This window comes from Pseudophryne corroboree, chromosome 4 (genome assembly GCF_028390025.1).
Source record: "Pseudophryne corroboree isolate aPseCor3 chromosome 4, aPseCor3.hap2, whole genome shotgun sequence".
Taxonomy (NCBI): domain Eukaryota; kingdom Metazoa; phylum Chordata; class Amphibia; order Anura; family Myobatrachidae; genus Pseudophryne; species Pseudophryne corroboree.
The window spans coordinates 88,775,267-88,792,592 of NC_086447.1; the positions used below are offsets into that span (position 1 = coordinate 88,775,267).

The window sequence follows — 17,326 nt, forward strand, 5'->3', positions numbered from 1 at the left end:
AAGCTGTGGCTGGAATTGAATTTATTTAGGATGATACAGTTTGGTCGACCATTTATTGTGAATGTTGGTTTGAAATGTGTAGTGTGGTAATAACAGTGTCATGTATACTTTGTAAATTAGAGGAAAGCAGTAGAGAGCAGGGCTGCAATGCTACAGGTACAATAGCGGCTCTTGCCGCGGGCAAGCAGGATTTTTACCCGGGGTGCCGCATACTGAAGGGCACTGCCGCCGCTGCCGTGCCTGACCTTCCCAGCACCCACATGCTGCTGTGCGGTGCGCCTGACGTCATTGCGCACCGCACGGCATTGTGGGAGCGGCCGTAGACGCTAGACGTCTCTCCCATAGATCCGAGGAGCAGCGGCAGAGACAGCAGCAGCGGTCGGGAAGCAGGAGCTGGGCTGGTGAGTATTTTTTTTTTATTATTAGTTTTTTTGTAAGCGGCGCTACTAGGGGCATAACTACAGGTGCACAGCTACAGGGGGCACAACTCTACTGGGGGCACAACTCTACAGGGGGTACAGGTACAGGGGGCACAACTCTATTGGGGGCACAGCTACAGGGGGCACAGCTCTACAGGGGGTACAGCTACAGGGGGCACAACTCTACTGGGGGTACAGCTACAGGGGGCAAAACTCTACAGGGAGCACAACTACAGGGGCACAACTCTACTGGCGGCACAACTACAGGGTGCATAACTTTGGTCACGCCCTTCCCCTATGATGCCACGCCCTATTTTTGACGTGCGCTTACGGTGTGCACTAACCCTTTGGGGGGGGGGTGGCGCCAAAGGAATCTTTCGCCTTGGGCGCCACAAGGTCTAGAACCGGCCCTGTATGAATAGCATATGCCTTCCTGTCACTTCCTGCGGTGGCGTTGCCTCTTGGATTTTCCCGACAACATTCCATCTGCCAACCAAATTCCTGCAGCCGCACTCACAGCGCTTGTTCATAAAATAGGCGCTGGAAGTGCCCTATTTAAACCATCTCTTATTCAGAAATGAACAATACTGTATATATCTGTTGTTATTATTGTTATTATACTGTATATATACTGTTCATATCATTTAGTGTGGAGGTACCGACGATGACCGATTCACAGCCCCGCAGTCGTTCATCGTTGGTTCTCAGTCTTTTTCAATGCAAGTCAATTTGGACGATATCGATCATCATTCAGATCGAACATCGTGCAAATTGCAGACATCGCTGAGTGTGTAGGGCACATTAGTCCAGGCCATTGCCAGAAAAACTCAAATTCCAGAGAACAGTCTCCTGGCTCTTGGCTGCAGTGGATTCCGTCTGTCTTCCATTTCCCGCATCTGATTCTGCCTTCAGTGACCGGCATCCGTAAAGTGCATCTGCATCCGATTCTGCCTCCAGTGACCCGCATTTACAAGGTGCGTCTGCATTTGGCTTTGCTTCAGTAATTTGCATTCACAGAGTGCATCTGCATCAACCAGCCTCCAGTTACCTGCAGTGCTTCCTGCATTCATTCATTCCACATTTATCTCATAGCATCTATCATCTGGGCTGCCCTGTACTGTAATTAAACAGGTGTCTCATTATACTCTGGAGTTCCATATACATTCTGCTGTCAGCCCAATACCTATTCTCCTGCAGACTGTCATTGGTACTACAGGCACTCCGCTGTGGTCACATGTACTACCTGTTCCTGGTTAGTAGCTCTGTGTGCAGTATCTCTGTAATAACCTGGGTTATTGCTGGGTCTACCTGAGTCATGGGCCAGTGTAAAAGGGTCCTTGAAAAATAACCCGGGTTGAGTAACCCGGGAATCTGACCCTAGTAGCCACCAGCATCAAACACGGGTAAGTGTGCAGTGTCAATTGCGCAACCCAGGTTACATGATGTAGGTTTAGTTTAAAAGCTGCTGATTGGCTGTGTATGCAGAGGTACGCCTCAAGGGAGTGGGTTCAGTGTAAACAGGGCTGACTCTGGAAAAACCTGGTCCAAGGTGCAGTGTAAACGGGGTCTGACCCGTGTCCGACCTGAGTTGGAACCATGTCCAGAACCCAGGTTGGACCTGGGTTTTAGGTGGGTTTTTGGTGGAAAAGTAGTAAAAGGGTCCTTGAGAAATAACTCGGGTCAAGTGACCTTTAAATCTGACTCTGATAGCTCCCTTGAGGCAGACCTCTGCATACACATCCAATCAGCAGCTTTTAAGCATAACCCGGGTCGGATAACCCAGGTCGTGCTGCTTACACTTGAAAATTGCTGAGGTCTATCTAGTCCCAGGCAGTCTCCTTTTACATTTACCAAAATCCCGGGTTTTATGCGTTCACGTGCAAAACCCTGGGATTTTTAAGTCAGGATTTTTAGCTACCAGGGTAGGTTTCCTGAGTCACTCGACCCAGGAATAACTCATGTTATTGCAGCAGTAGAAGATGGGTATAATATTGTTTCTCAGTAATGTCTTGGCACTAATAACTTAAATATTCATATGACTTTCTATAGGTTAATTCCTTATCACAGAGATCTTAATTATAAATTTGAATAGCACAATAGATCATTGAGTAAAACCAAATTTATACAATAAACAATACGTCTCAATTAGGCAAAAAAAATTTAGGGCCCCAATTAGGAGTCCTTCTGAAATCTCTCCTATGCAGTCAGCTGAACAGGAGGGATCACCATAGAGCACAGGTTCTCAAACTCGGCCCTCAGGACCCCACACAGTGCATGTTTTGCAGGTCTCCTCACAGAATCACAAGTGAAATAATTAGCTCCACCTGTGGACCTTTTAAAATGGGTCAGTGAGTAATTAATACACCTGTGCACTTGCTGGGTTACCTGCAAAACATGCACTGTGTGGGGTCCTGAGGACCAAGTTTGAGAACCCCTGCCATAGAGGACTGCATAGGAGAGATTTCAGAAGGACTCCTACAGTAATTGGGACCCTAAAACTTTTTTTGCCTAATTGAGACGTATAATATAACTACTAACACAGGATCATTGAAGAAAGGTACAAAAGGATCCTCGGTAGGGACGGGAATTCAAGTCAATTACTATTTTACTTGTGGTGGATTAATTCCAGTGGGGCCCTCAGAAGAGGCCTTAAAGGCTCAACATTAAGTTTGAACAATAAAATTTTGATAAGAGAAAAATAGTCACAATCTTCAACCGTATACAGAGAGACAACCATATCGAAAGAAATACATAATTTTCTCTGACGTCCTAGTGGATGCTGGGAACTCCGTAAGGACCATGGGGATTAGCGGCTCCGCAGGAGACTGGGCACAAAAGTAAAAGCTTTAGGACTACCTGGTGTGCACTGGCTCCTCCCCCTATGACCCTCCTCCAAGCCTCAGTTAGATTTTTGTGCCCGGCCGAGAAGGGTGCACACTAGGGGCTCTCCTGAGCTTCTTAGTGAAAGTTTTAGTTTTAGGTTTTTTATTTTCAGTGAGACCTGCTGGCAACAGGCTCACTGCATCGAGGGACTAAGGGGAGAAGAAGCGAACTCACCTGAAGTGCAGAGTGGATTGGGCTTCTTAGGCTACTGGACACCATTAGCTCCAGAGGGACCGAACACAGGCCCAGCCTCGGAGCTCGGTCCCAGAGCCGCGCCGCCGGCCCCCTTACAGAGCCAGAAGCAAGAAGAGGCACACTTCACACTCCGGTCACTGAGGGTGCAGGGCGCTAGGGGGGGGCGCCCTGAGCAGCAATGTAAAACACCTTGGCTGGCATAAATACACCACATATAACCCCCAGGGCTATATGGATGTATTTTAACCCCTGCCAGAACTTACAAAAAAGCGGGAGAAAAGGCCGCCGAGAAGGGGGCGGAGCCTATCTCCTCAGCACACAGGCGCCATTTTCCATCACAGCTCCGCTGGAAGGACGTCTCCCTGACTCTCCCCTGCAGTCCTGCACTACAGAAAAGGGTAAAAAAGAGAGGGGGGGCACTAATTTGGCGCAGTTTTGATACTAACAGCAGCTATAAAGGGAAAAGCACATTTAATAGTGGTATTCCTGTTTATATATAGCGCTCTGGTGTGTGCTGGCATACTCTCCCTCTGTCTCCCCAAAGGGCTTGTGGGGTCCTGTCCTCTATAAGGGCATTCCCTGTGTGTGTGTGCGGTGTGTCGGTACGATTGTGTCGACATGTTTGAGGAGGAAAATGAGATGGAGGCGGAGCAATTGCCTATTATACAGTTGTCACCCCCTGGGGAGTCGACACCTGAGTGGATGAGCTTATGGAAGGAATTGCGTGACAGTGTCAGCTCGTTACGACAGACAGTTGACGACATGAGACAGCCGGCTACTCAGCTTGCGCCTGTCCAAGGGTCTCAAACGCCATCAGGGGCTTTAAAACGCCCGTTACCTCAAATGGCAGACACAGACACGGATACTGACTCCAGTGTCGACGATGATGAGACAAACGTGACTTCCACTAGGGCCACACGTTACATGATTGAAGCAATTAAAAATGTATTGCATATCTCTGATAATACAAGTACCACTAAAAAGGGTATTATGTTTGGTGAGAAAAAACTGCCTGTAGTTTTTCCTGTATCCGAGGAATTAAATGAAGTGTGTGATGAGGCGTGGGTTTCCCCCGATAAAAAACTGATAATTCCTAAAAGGTTATTGGCATCGTACCCTTTCCCGCCAGAGGATAGGGCACGTTGGGAAACACCCCCTAGGGTGGATAAAGCGCTCACACGTTTGTCAAAACAGGTAGCACTACCTTCTCCTGATACGGCCGCCCTAAAGGAACCTGCCGATAGAAAGCTGGAGAATATCCTAAAATGTATATACTCTCACACGGGTGTTATACTGCGACCAGCAATCGCCTCAGCCTGGATGTGCAGTGCAGGCCTGGCGTGGTCGGATTCCCTGACTGAAAATATTGATACCCTAGATAGGGACAGTATATTACTGACTATAGAGCATTTGAAGGATGCATTTCTATATATGCGTGATGCACAGAGGGATATTTGCCGACTGGCATCAAGAGTTAGCGCGCTGTCCATTTCTGCTAGAAGAGGTTTATGGACGCGGCAGTGGTCAGGTGATGCGGATTCTAAAAGGCACATGGAAGTATTGCCTTATAAGGGGGAGGAGTTATTTGGGGTAGGTCTATCAGACCTGGTAGCCACGGCAACTGCTGGAAAATCCACATTTTTACCCCAGGTAGCTTCTCAACCTAAGAAGACGCCGTATTATCAGGCGCAGTCCTTTCGGCCCCATAAGGGCAAGCGGGCAAAAGGCGCCTCATTTATGCCCCGTGGCAGAGGGAGAGGAAAAAGGCTGCAACAAACAGCCAGTTCCCAGGAACAAAAGCCCTCTCCCGCCTCCGCAAAGTCCTCAGCATGACGCTGGGGCTTTACAAGCAGACACGGTGGGGGCCCGTCTCAAAAAGTTCAATGCGCAGTGGGCCCACTCGCAAGTGGACCCCTGGATCCTTCAAGTGGTATCTCAGGGGTACAAATTGGAATTCGAGACGTCTCCCCCTCGCCGTTTTCTAAAGTCTGCTTTACCGACGTCTCCCTCAGACAGGGAGGCAGTATTGGATGCCATTCACAAGCTGTATTCCCAGCAGGTGACAATCAAGGTACCCCTCCTACAACAGGAAAAGGGGTACTATTCCACACTATTTGTGGTACCGAAGCCGGACGGCTCGGTGAGACCAATTTTAAACCTAAAATCCTTGAACACTTACATACAAAGGTTCAAATTCAAGATACAGAACTGTCACTATCAGTTTCAGACGCTGCCATTTGGATTGTCCACGGCACCCCGGGTCTTTACCAAGGTAATGGCCGAAATTATGATACTCCTTCGAAGGAAGGGAGTTTTAGTTATCCCTTACTTGGACGATCTCCTGATAAGGGCAAGATCCAGGGAACAGTTGGAAGTCGGGGTAGCACTATCTCAGATAGTGCTGCGCCAGCACGGTTGGATTCTCAATATTCCAAAATCTCAGCTGATCCTGACTACCCGACTCCTATTCCTAGGGATGATCCTGGACACAGTCCAGAAAAAGGTGTTTCTCCCGGAGGAGAAAGCCGGGGAGTTATCCGAACTAGTCAGAAATCTCCTAAAACCAGGCCAAGTCTCAGTGCATCAATGCACAAGGGTCCTGGGAAAGATGGTGGCTTCTTACGAAGCAATCCCATTCGGCAGATTCCACGCAAGAACCTTCCAGTGGGATCTGCTAGACAAATGGTCCGGGTCGCATCTTCAGATGCATCAGCGGATAATCTTGTCACCAAGGACAAGGGTGTCTCTCCTGTGGTGGTTGCAGAGTGCTCATCTTCTAGAGGGCCGCAGATTCGGCATTCAGGACTGGGTCCTGGTGACCACGGATGCCAGCCTGAGAGGCTGGGGAGCAGTCACACAGGGACGAAATTTCCAGGGCTTGTGGTCAAGCCTGGAGACATCTCTTCACATAAATATCCTGGAGCTAAGGGCCATCTACAATGCTCTAAGCCTAGCAAGACCTCTGCTTCAAGGTCAGCCGGTGCTGATCCAGTCAGACAACATCACGGCAGTCGCCCACGTAAACAGACAGGGCGGCACAAGAAGCAGAAGGGCAATGACAGAAGTTGCAAGGATTCTTCGCTGGGCGGAAAATCATGTGATAGAACTGTCAGCAGTGTTCATTCCGGGAGTGGACAACTGGGAAGCAGACTTCCTCAGCAGACACGACCTCCATCCGGGGGAGTGGGGACTTCACCCAGAAGTCTTCCACATGATTGTGAACCGTTGGGAAAAACCAAAGGTGGACATGATGGCGTCCCGCCTCAACTAAAAACTGGACAGGTATTGCGCCAAATCAAGGGACCCTCAGGCAATAGCTGTGGACGCTCTGGTAACACCGTGGGTGTACCAGTCAGTGTATGTGTTCCCTCCTCTGCCTCTCATACCCAAGGTACTGAGGATCATAAGAAGGAGAGGAGTAAGGACTATACTCGTGGCTCCGGATTGGCCAAGAAGGACTTGGTACCCGGAACTTCAAGAGATGCTCACAGAGGACCCGTGGCCTCTACCTCTAAGAAAGGACCTGCTTCAGCAGGGACCCCGTCTGTTCCAAGACTTACCGCGGCTGCGTTTGACGGCTTGGCGGTTGAACGCCGGATCCTGAAGGAAAAAGGCATTCCGGATGAAGTCATCCTTACCCTGATCAAAGCCAGGAAGGATGTAACCGTGCAACATTATCACCGTATTTGGCGTAAATATGTTGCGTGGTGCGAGGCCAGGAAGGCCCCTACAGAGGAATTTCAACTGGGTCGTTTCCTACATTTCCTGCAAACAGGACTGTCTATGGGCCTAAAATTAGGGTCCATTAAGGTTCAAATTTCGGCCCTGTCGATTTTCTTCCAGAAAGAACTGGCTTCAGTTCCTGAAGTTCAGACGTTTGTCAAGGGGGTACTGCATATACAGCCTCCTTTTGTGCCTCCAGTGGCACCTTGGGATCTCAATGTAGTTTTGGGGTTCCTAAAATCACATTGGTTTGAACCACTCTCCGCTGTGGACTTAAAATATCTCACTTGGAAAGTGGTAATGTTGTTAGCCCTGGCTTCAGCCAGGCGTGTCTCAGAATTGGCGGCTTTATCCTATAAAAGCCCTTACCTAATTTTTCATACGGACAGGGCAGAATTGAGGACTCGTCCTCAATTTCTCCCTAAGGTGGTTTCAGCATTTCACTTGAACCAGCCTATTCTGGTGCCTGCGGCTACTAGGGACTTGGAGGACTCCAAGTTGCTGGACGTAGTCAGGGCCCTGAAAATATATGTTTCCAGGACGGATGGAGTCAGGAAATCTGACTCGCTGTTTATCCTGTATGCACCCAATAAGCTGGGTGCTCCTGCTTCTAAGCAGACTATTGCTCGTTGGATTTGTAGTACAATTCAGCTTGCACATTCTGTGGCAGGCCTGCCATAGCCTAAATCTGTAAAAGCCCATTCCACAAGGAAGGTGGGCTCATCTTGGGCGGCTGCCCGAGGGGTCTCGGCTTTACAACTTTGCCGAGCAGCTACTTGGTCAGGGGCAAACACGTTTGCTAAATTCTACAAATTTGATACCCTGGCTGAGGAGGACCTGGAGTTCTCTCATTCGGTGCTGCAGAGTCATCCGCACTCTCCCGCCCGTTTGGGAGCTTTGGTATAATCCCCATGGTCCTTACAGAGTTCCCAGCATCCACTAGGACGTCAGAGAAAATAAGAATTTACTTACCGATAATTCTATTTCTCATAGTCCGTAGTGGATGCTGGGCGCCCATCCCAAGTGCGGATTGTCTGCAATACTTGTACATAGTTATTGTTACAAAAATCGGGTTATTATTGTTGTGAGCCATCTTTCAGAGGCTCCTCTGTTATCATGCTGTTAACTGGGTTCAGATCACAGGTTGTACGGTGTGATTGGTGTGACTGGTATGAGTCTTACCCGGGATTCAAAATCCTTCCTTATTGTGTACGCTCGTCCGGGCACAGTATCCTAACTGAGGCTTGGAGGAGGGTCATAGGGGAGGAGCCAGTGCACACCAGGTAGTCCTAAAGCTTTTACTTTTGTGCCCAGTCTCCTGCGGAGCCGCTAATCCCCATGGTCCTTACGGAGTTCCCAGCATCCACTACGGACTATGAGAAATAGAATTATCGGTAAGTAAATTCTTATTTTTATAAAATCCACTAATATCGATGATATTGTTTACCCCTGATGAAGTCTCTAATGACGAAATGCATTGGGTGTTTTATGGATTGATCATTCAGATCCGTTAATAAAGGGATACGATTGGTTTTTAACATACACACTGTGTCCATGAATTAATATATATTTTTTGTAAGTACACTTTTCTAGTTTGTTTATTGTATAAATTTGGTTGTACTCAATGATCTGTTGTGCTATTTAAATTTATAATTAAGATCTCTGTGATAAGGAATTAACCTATAGAAAGCCATATGAATAGGCGCCTCCAAAGAAAACCATTTTCATATCTATCCAACAGGCCCTTTTCAGGCAGAGGACCAATCTTAGGGGAGCAGCCGATTTCACTGTAAGTTAACCATTAATTGACACGGGGAATAATTTCTATTAAATTTAGAATATAGAAGTGTTTGTAAGCGCAGTACTAGTCACCAAATATCATATATATATATATATATATATATATATATTCTGTCACTTCCATGCACAGCTAAAATCCTTCAGGATCCATTCTGTGAGCATTACTGAGGAAGTTACATTGCGTTGTGATTGTCTAATCAGCTATATACTTTTTGAATTATTTTCTATACGGGCTAACACCAGTAACAGTCTTGATTATAATTTCTGGATATCTTATTCAGGCAGGCTGCTATAACATGACTGCCGGTATCTCTAAAGGGAACTCCAACCAATAGTTCCCATAAGGAGCTCCATAAAAGGAGTTTTCCTTAATTATTTTTAAGGCAGCCTATAGAAATTTTCACCTAGGATTATTAAGATTGCTAAAAAGAACTACCAAGAAAGCTCCTATCAGGAGCCAGCATAGGAGACTCCATCATTCTTATATTCAAGGTTGTGAATTTCCATATATAAAGCCATTAATAGCAAGCAAGCCTGTTTTTTTTATTCTCATTACCCCTGATGAAGTCGTTAAGACGAAAGGTGTTGGGTTTGTCAGTCAGAAGTTTCCAACCCAGTTTGTGAAGATACTCCCCCTCGAGCTCGCACCTTGAAAAAAGTGAGGGAGTATCTAGAGTCAAAATCATACAACAAACATATTGGTTGTCTTTTACTGGCATTATTTTTAAACACATCTGTGTAAACAGTGCATAATGAACTCTGTGTAAAAATTGCATTTGTTCAAATGTATGCTATTAAAATAATTTTTTACTAATTGGCCTTGGGCCTCTTGTTTGGGTGACTATCTTGGTGAGGGGTGTCCGTTCCCAGACATTAACCTTCTCCAGTATTCAAATCCTATCCATGGAAACAACACTGGAAGAATCATTGTAGATACGTTTCTAATTAGCTCACTTGGGAATATTGTTTTTTATTGTGTATGTTATTGAGGTCTTTCAACAGGTATCTCTCCCGTTGTGCTGCTCTTAGTTTGGCGCAAGATAAAGATACTGTTGTGCTATTTATATATATATATATATATATATAAAAATTATTATTATTATTATTTATTATTATTACTTTTTTTTTCTTTTTACTGCTAGTCTGTATTGCAGTAATTTTTTTAGCTGTAGGCCGTAGAATCTGCTAATTAATATTACAAATACAATATAGTGATCACCTGGAATATTAATATATAGATATGAGCATGGAATATCTTGCATAGTTTAAATGGCTACTTTGTAAAATGTTATCTATTTTGTGCTATATCTCAAATTTTTATTTTTTTATTTCATTTTATGATTAAATTCTATTTATTTATTTTTTTGCTATTATAAAGTCGGTTAATTGCTCATTGGGTTAATACACACACCAACACAGCTGTTTGACCCACTGGCGTTTCTATAATGGGTGCAGTGTGTGCGGTGCACACGGGCCCCTGAGTACAGAGAGGGCCCCCACCGCACACACTGCACCCATTTTTAAAATACTCACCCAGGGGCGTTTTAAGAGAGGAGGAGGCCCGTGTTCAGTTTCCTCTGTTTGGGCCCCCTCCTCTTTGCCCGGAGCGCTGTAGAGTCTGAGCACTAGAGGGCTCAGACTCTACTGCGCATGCGGCAGATCTCCGGGAAAATGGCGCAGCTGCCATTTTCCCTGAGATTTCTCTACTGTGCATGCGCAGAACTCTGTGAAAAGGGACGCTGAGCCATTTTCATAGAGTTCTAATAGCGCTGCGGATGCCGGTGCTGGACTTTGGAGGAGTGAGTACACTGGCGTTTCTATAATGGGTGCAGTGTGTGCGGTGCACGCGGGCCCCTGAGTCCAGAGAGGGCCCCCACCACACACACTGCACCCATTTTTAAAATACTCACCCCTCCGAAGTCCAGAGCCGGCATCCGCAGCGCTATTAGAACTCTGTGAAAATGGCTAAGCATCCCTTTTCACGGAGTCCTGCGCGTGCGCAGTAGAGAAATCTCAGGGAAAATGGCAGCTGCGCCATTTTCCTGGAGATCTGCGCATGCGCAGTAGAGTCTGAGCCCTCTAGTGCTCAGACTCTACAGCGCTCCAGGCAAAGAGGAGGGGGCCCGAACAGAGGAAACTGAACACGGGCCTCCTCCTCTCTTAAAACGCCCCTGGTTAGACCGCTTCTGTTTCAGAGACAATCATAAATGTCACTGAAGCCCCATAAGTTTCACACCACCAGAAGGTAAGATAAACTACAATGACTGATTATGGGCCTAATTCAGATCTCATCGCAGCAGCAAAATTGTTCTCTAATGGGCAAAACCATGTGCAGTGCAGGTGGGGCAGATATAATGTGAATGCTGATTATTTTACAGGACAGAAAGCTATGCCTTAATACTCTTTAATTCGAGCCGCTGCAGCCGCTGTATGTAATCCTCACCCTACGTACTTTTTACACACTTAGCGTACAAAGGCCCATACCCTGTACGCACTTTGCGTACTCACGCCGCGACGGACGTACAAAGTACATGTAGTGCATACACACACACACACACACACACACACACACACACACACACACACACACACACACACACAGACACGCTGAGAGCACAATGCAGCTACACGTGTGATAGAAATATACCTTAAACCTTAGCAGGAAATGGGACACGACACCAAATTGTATTTCAAAACTATGTTGGGGTCCAACCCACCAACGGTTATTTTACTAGCAGGGGGTTACAAGAATAATACAATACAATAAGAGAAAAAGGCTACAGTCAATGGTACATATACGTTTGTTCGCCTGTGCTTCCCTGTCCGGTCCTCAATCATCAAGGTAGATGATCTTCAGAGATTGTGTTTGACCGGGCCTGCAGCTGGCTTTTTATACATTTGTCCAAAACCTAACACAATGGAAAATGTAATCTATTTGTCTATTGGTCACTGGCATGGTCATTTACAGTACAGGAGAGATCATAGGTCGGTTTGAATAGGTGGGCGATGTCTGGTCCAGGTGCACTTGCAGATGTTCTCCACTGGGTTCTCGCCGAATATCAGGAGTACAGTATATACAGTTGATATTAATATTCTGCTCCTCCACATAACTATTCGCAGGAGCGTGCGATCTTCTGCAAACTAACACCGGAATATTGTTCTTAAAATACCCTACAGCTGGATACCAAACACCATCTCCTAACCTAATTCTGTCCCCTCCTATCCTGTAAAGGTGAATCCCTTTGTTATTGTACCCTTTAAGCAAGTATAACTCGCTGGTGTGGTGCATGTGGACTATGTGTACATTGTGCACTATGTGGATTGAATATGTAATGTGTTTTTATGGCTTTTCCATGTGATTACAAATACTACCGTAATTACTCATACCACGCTCTAATACGCAGGACCGCGGGAGCGATCATACGCAACTTGCGAATATGCGCATGCACGGCAGAACAAGTACGCACACGGAGGCCATCTGTGTGTAGTTTGTACGCGATGTGTGTACTGCAATATTTTCGACTTTGACAGTCCACCCTTTGGCAGTCATCAATAACTGCCACACTTGACTAGTAAACAGAAAATATTATCTACACAATATATACAAGTTTGGATGATCGGGGAGAGTTGTAGGTGGGAAATGTATAACCTAGTGGGATAGTAAAAGCATGTATGTATGAATCAATGTCTGAGGGGCATGTATCATCGTGCCGTATATGTTCTAAGTAAGCTTCGAGGTATTGCGAAATATACATTTCTCTATCGTCCTAGTGGATGCTGGGGTTCCTGAAAGGACCATGGGGAATAGCGGCTCCGCAGGAGACAGGGCACAAAAAGTAAAGCTTTTCCGATCAGGTGGTGTGCACTGGCTCCTCCCCCTATGACCCTCCTCCAGACTCCAGTTAGATTTTTGTGCCCGGCCGAGAAGGGTGCAATCTAGGTGGCTCTCCTAAAGAGCTGCTTAGAGAAAGTTTAGCTAGGTTTTTTATGTTACAGTGATTCCTGCTGGCAACAGGATCACTGCAGCGAGGGACTGAGGGGAGAAGGAGTCAACTCACCTGCGTGCAGGATGGATTGGCTTCTTGGCTACTGGACATCAAGCTCCAGAGGGACGATCACAGGTACAGCCTGGATGGTCACCGGAGCCGCGCCGCCGGCCCCCTTGCAGATGCTGAAGACAGAAGAGGTCCAGAATCGGCGGCTGAAGACTCCTGCAGTCTTCTAAAGGTAGCGCACAGCACTGCAGCTGTGCGCCATTTTCCTCTCAGCACACTTCACACGGCAGTCACTGAGGGTGCAGGGCGCTGGGAGGGGGGCGCCCTGGGAGGCAAAATGAGTACCTATAAAGGCTAAAAATACCTCACATATAGCCCTAGAGGCTATATGGAGATATTTAACCCCTGCCTGATTTCTCAAAATAGCGGGAGACGAGCCCGCCGGAAAAGGGGCGGGGCCTATCTCCTCAGCACACGGCGCCATTTCCTCTCACAGCTCCGCTGGTCAGGACGGCTCCCAGGTCTCTCCCCTGCACTGCACTACAGAAACAGGGTAAAACAGAGAGGGGGGGCAAATTTATGGCGATATTTTTATATAACAAAGCAGCTATAGGGGAGCACTTATTATAAGGCTATCCCTGATATATATATAGCGCTTTTGGTGTGTGCTGGCAAACTCTCCCTCTGTCTCCCCAAAGGGCTAGTGGGTCCTGTCTTCATTAGGAGCATTCCCTGTGTGTCTGCTGTGTGTCGGTACGTGTGTGTCGACATGTATGAGGACGATATTGGTGTGGAGGCGGAGCAATTGCCAAATATGGGGATGTCACCTCCTAGGGGGTCGACACCAGAATGGATGCCTTTATTTATGGAACTACGGGATAGTGTCAACACGCTAAAGCAGTCGTTTGACGACATGAGACGGCCGGACAATCAATTAGTGCCTGTCCAGGCGACTCAAACACCGTCAGGGGCTGTGAAACGCCCTTTGCCTCAGTCGGTCGACACAGACCCAGACACAGGCGATGACTCCAGTGGTGACGGTGACGAATCAACCGTATTTTCCAGTAGGGCCACACGTTATATGATTTTGGCAATGAAGGAGGCGTTACATTTAGCTGATACTACAGGTACCACTAAACAGGGTATTATGTGGGGTATGAAAAAACTACCTATAGTTTTTCCTGAATCAGAAGAACTAAATGACGTGTGTAATGAAGCGTGGGTTGCCCCTGATAAAAAGCTGATAATTTCAAAGAAATTATTGGCATTATACCCTTTCCCGCCAGAGGTTAGGGAGCGCTGGGAAACACCTCCTAGGGTGGACAAGGCGCTAACACGCTTATCTAAACAAGTGGCGTTACCCTCTCCTGAGACGGCCGCACTTAAAGATCCATCAGATAGGAGGATGGAAAATATCCAAAAAAGTATATACACACATGCAGGTGTTATACTACGACCAGCTGTAGCAACTGCCTGGATGGGCAGTGCGGGGGTAGTTTGGTCAGAATCCCTGATTGAAAATATTGATACCCTGGACAGGGACAATATTCTACTGTCGTTAGAACAAATAAAGGATGCATTTCTTTATATGCGTGATGCACAGAGGGATATATGCACACTGGCATCACGGGTAAGTGCTATGTCCATTTCGGCCAGAAGAGCTTTATGGACGCGACAGTGGACAGGCGATGCGGATTCAAAACGGCATATGGAAGTTTTGCCGTATAAGGGGGAGGAGTTATTTGGAGTCGGTCTATCAGATTTGGTGGCCACGGCTACAGCCGGGAAATCCACCTTTCTACCTCAAGTCACTCCCCAACAGAAAAAGGCACCGACTTTTCAACCGCAGCCCTTTCGTTCCTTTAAAAATAAGAGAGCAAAGGGCTATTCATATTTGCCACGAGGCAAAGGTCGAGGGAAGAGACAGCAACACGCAGCTCCTTCCCAGGATCAGAAGCCCTCCCCGGCTTCTACAAAAGCCTCAGCATGACGCTGGGGCTTCTCAAGCGGACTCGGGGACGGTGGGCGGTCGTCTCAAAAATTACAGCGCGCAGTGGGCTCACTCGCAAGTAGATCCCTGGATCCTGCAGATAATATCTCAGGGATACAGGTTGGAATTAGAGACAGATCCACCTCGCCGTTTCCTGAGGTCTGCTTTACCAACGTCCCCCTCCGAAAGGGAGACGGTGTTGGAAGCCATTCACAAGCTGTACTCTCAGCAGGTGATAGTCAAGGTACCTCTTCTGCAACAAGGGAAGGGGTATTATTCCACTCTTTTTGTGGTACCGAAGCCGGATGGCTCGGTAAGGCCTATTCTAAATCTGAAGTCCTTGAACCTGTACATAAAGAAGTTCAAGTTCAAAATGGAGTCACTCAGAGCAGTGATAGCGAACCTGGAAGAGGGGAACTTTATGGTATCCTTGGACATCAAGGATGCGTATCTCCACGTTCCAATTTACCCCTCACACCAGGGGTACCTCAGGTTCGTTGTACAAAACTGTCACTATCAGTTTCAGACGCTGCCGTTCGGATTGTCCACGGCACCTCGGATCTTTACAAAGGTAATGGCCGAGATGATGATTCTTCTTCGAAGAAAAGGCGTATTAATTATCCCATACTTGGACGATCTCCTAATAAGGGCGAGGTCCAGAGAACAGCTAGAGATGGGATTAGCACTGTCTCAAGAAGTGCTAAAACAGCACGGGTGGATTCTGAATATTCCAAAATCCCAGTTAATGCCGACAACTCGTCTGCTGTTCCTAGGGATGATTCTGGACACGGTTCAGAAAAAGGTTTTTCTCCCGGAGGAAAAAGCCAAGGAGTTATCCGAGCTTGTCAGGAACCTCCTAAAACCAGGAAAGGTGTCTGTACATCAATGCACAAGAGTCCTGGGAAAAATGGTGGCTTCTTACGAAGCGATTCCATTCGGCAGATTCCACGCAAGAATTTTCCAAAGGGATCTGTTGGACAAATGGTCAGGGTCGCATCTTCAGATGCACCTACGGATAACCCTGTCTCCAAGGACAAGGGTGTCTCTTCTGTGGTGGTTGCAGAGTGCTCATCTATTGGAGGGCCGCAGATTCGGCATACAGGATTGGATCCTGGTGACCACGGACGCCAGCCTGAGAGGCTGGGGAGCAGTCACACAAGGAAGAAACTTCCAGGGAGTATGGACGAGCCTGGAAACGTCTCTTCACATAAACATTCTGGAACTAAGAGCAATATACAATGCTCTAAACCAGGCAGAACCTCTGCTTCAGGGAAAACCGGTATTGATCCAGTCGGACAACATCACGGCAGTCGCCCATGTGAACAGACAGGGCGGCACAAGAAGCAGGAGGGCAATGGCAGAAGCTGCAAGGATTCTTCGCTGGGCAGAGAATCATGTGATAGCACTGTCAGCAGTGTTCATCCCGGGAGTGGACAACTGGGAAGCAGACTTCCTCAGCAGACACGATCTTCACCCGGGAGAGTGGGGACTTCATCCAGAAGTCTTCCACATGCTGGTAACCCGTTGGGAAAGACCAATGGTGGACATGATGGCGTCTCGCCTCAACAAAAAACTGGACAGGTATTGCGCCAGGTCAAGAGATCCGCAGGCAATAGCTGTGGACGCGCTGGTAACGCCTTGGGTGTACCAGTCGGTGTATGTGTTTCCTCCTCTGCCTCTCATACCAAAAGTATTGAGAATTATACGGCAAAGAGGCGTAAGAACGATACTAGTGGTTCCGGATTGGCCAAGGAGGACTTGGTACCCGGAACTTCAAGAGATGATCACGGAAGATCCGTGGCCTCTACCTCTAAGGAGGGACTTGCTTCAGCAGGGTCCCTGTCTGTTTCAAGACTTACCGCGGCTGCGTTTGACGGCATGGCGGTTGAACGCCGGATCCTAAAGGAAAGAGGCATGCCGGAAGAAGTCATTCCTACTTTGATTAAAGCAAGGAAGGAAGTAACCGTGCAACATTATCACCGAATTTGGCGAAAATATGTTGCGTGGTGCGAAGATCGGAGTGCTCCGACGGAGGAATTTCAACTGGGTCGATTCCTACATTTCCTGCAATCAGGATTGTCAATGGGTCTCAAATTGGGATCTATTAAGGTTCAAATTTCGGCCCTGTCGATTTTCTTTCAAAAAGAATTGGCTTCAGTCCCTGAAGTCCAGACCTTTGTTAAGGGAGTGCTGCATATACAGCCTCCTGTGGTGCCTCCAGTGGCACCGTGGGATCTAAATGTGGTTTTGGACTTCCTAAAATCTCATTGGTTTGAACCACTAAAAAAGGTGGATTTGAAATATCTCACATGGAAAGTGAC

The 17,326-nt window shown here is 47.3% G+C and overlaps 1 long non-coding RNA gene across 1 annotated transcript in view; it reads right to left on the reverse strand.

Moving 5' to 3' along the window:
- Positions 1-383: 383 nt before the first annotated feature.
- Positions 384-17,326, reverse strand: part of LOC134911128 (uncharacterized) — a 62,850-nt gene continuing 45,907 nt past the window's right edge. Inside the window, exons 2-3 of the long non-coding RNA XR_010176336.1 lie at positions 9,577-9,668; positions 384-1,536 (exon numbers count right to left, since the gene is read on the reverse strand). This is a non-coding gene — a long non-coding RNA (uncharacterized LOC134911128). The remainder of the gene's footprint in view (positions 1,537-9,576; positions 9,669-17,326) is intronic.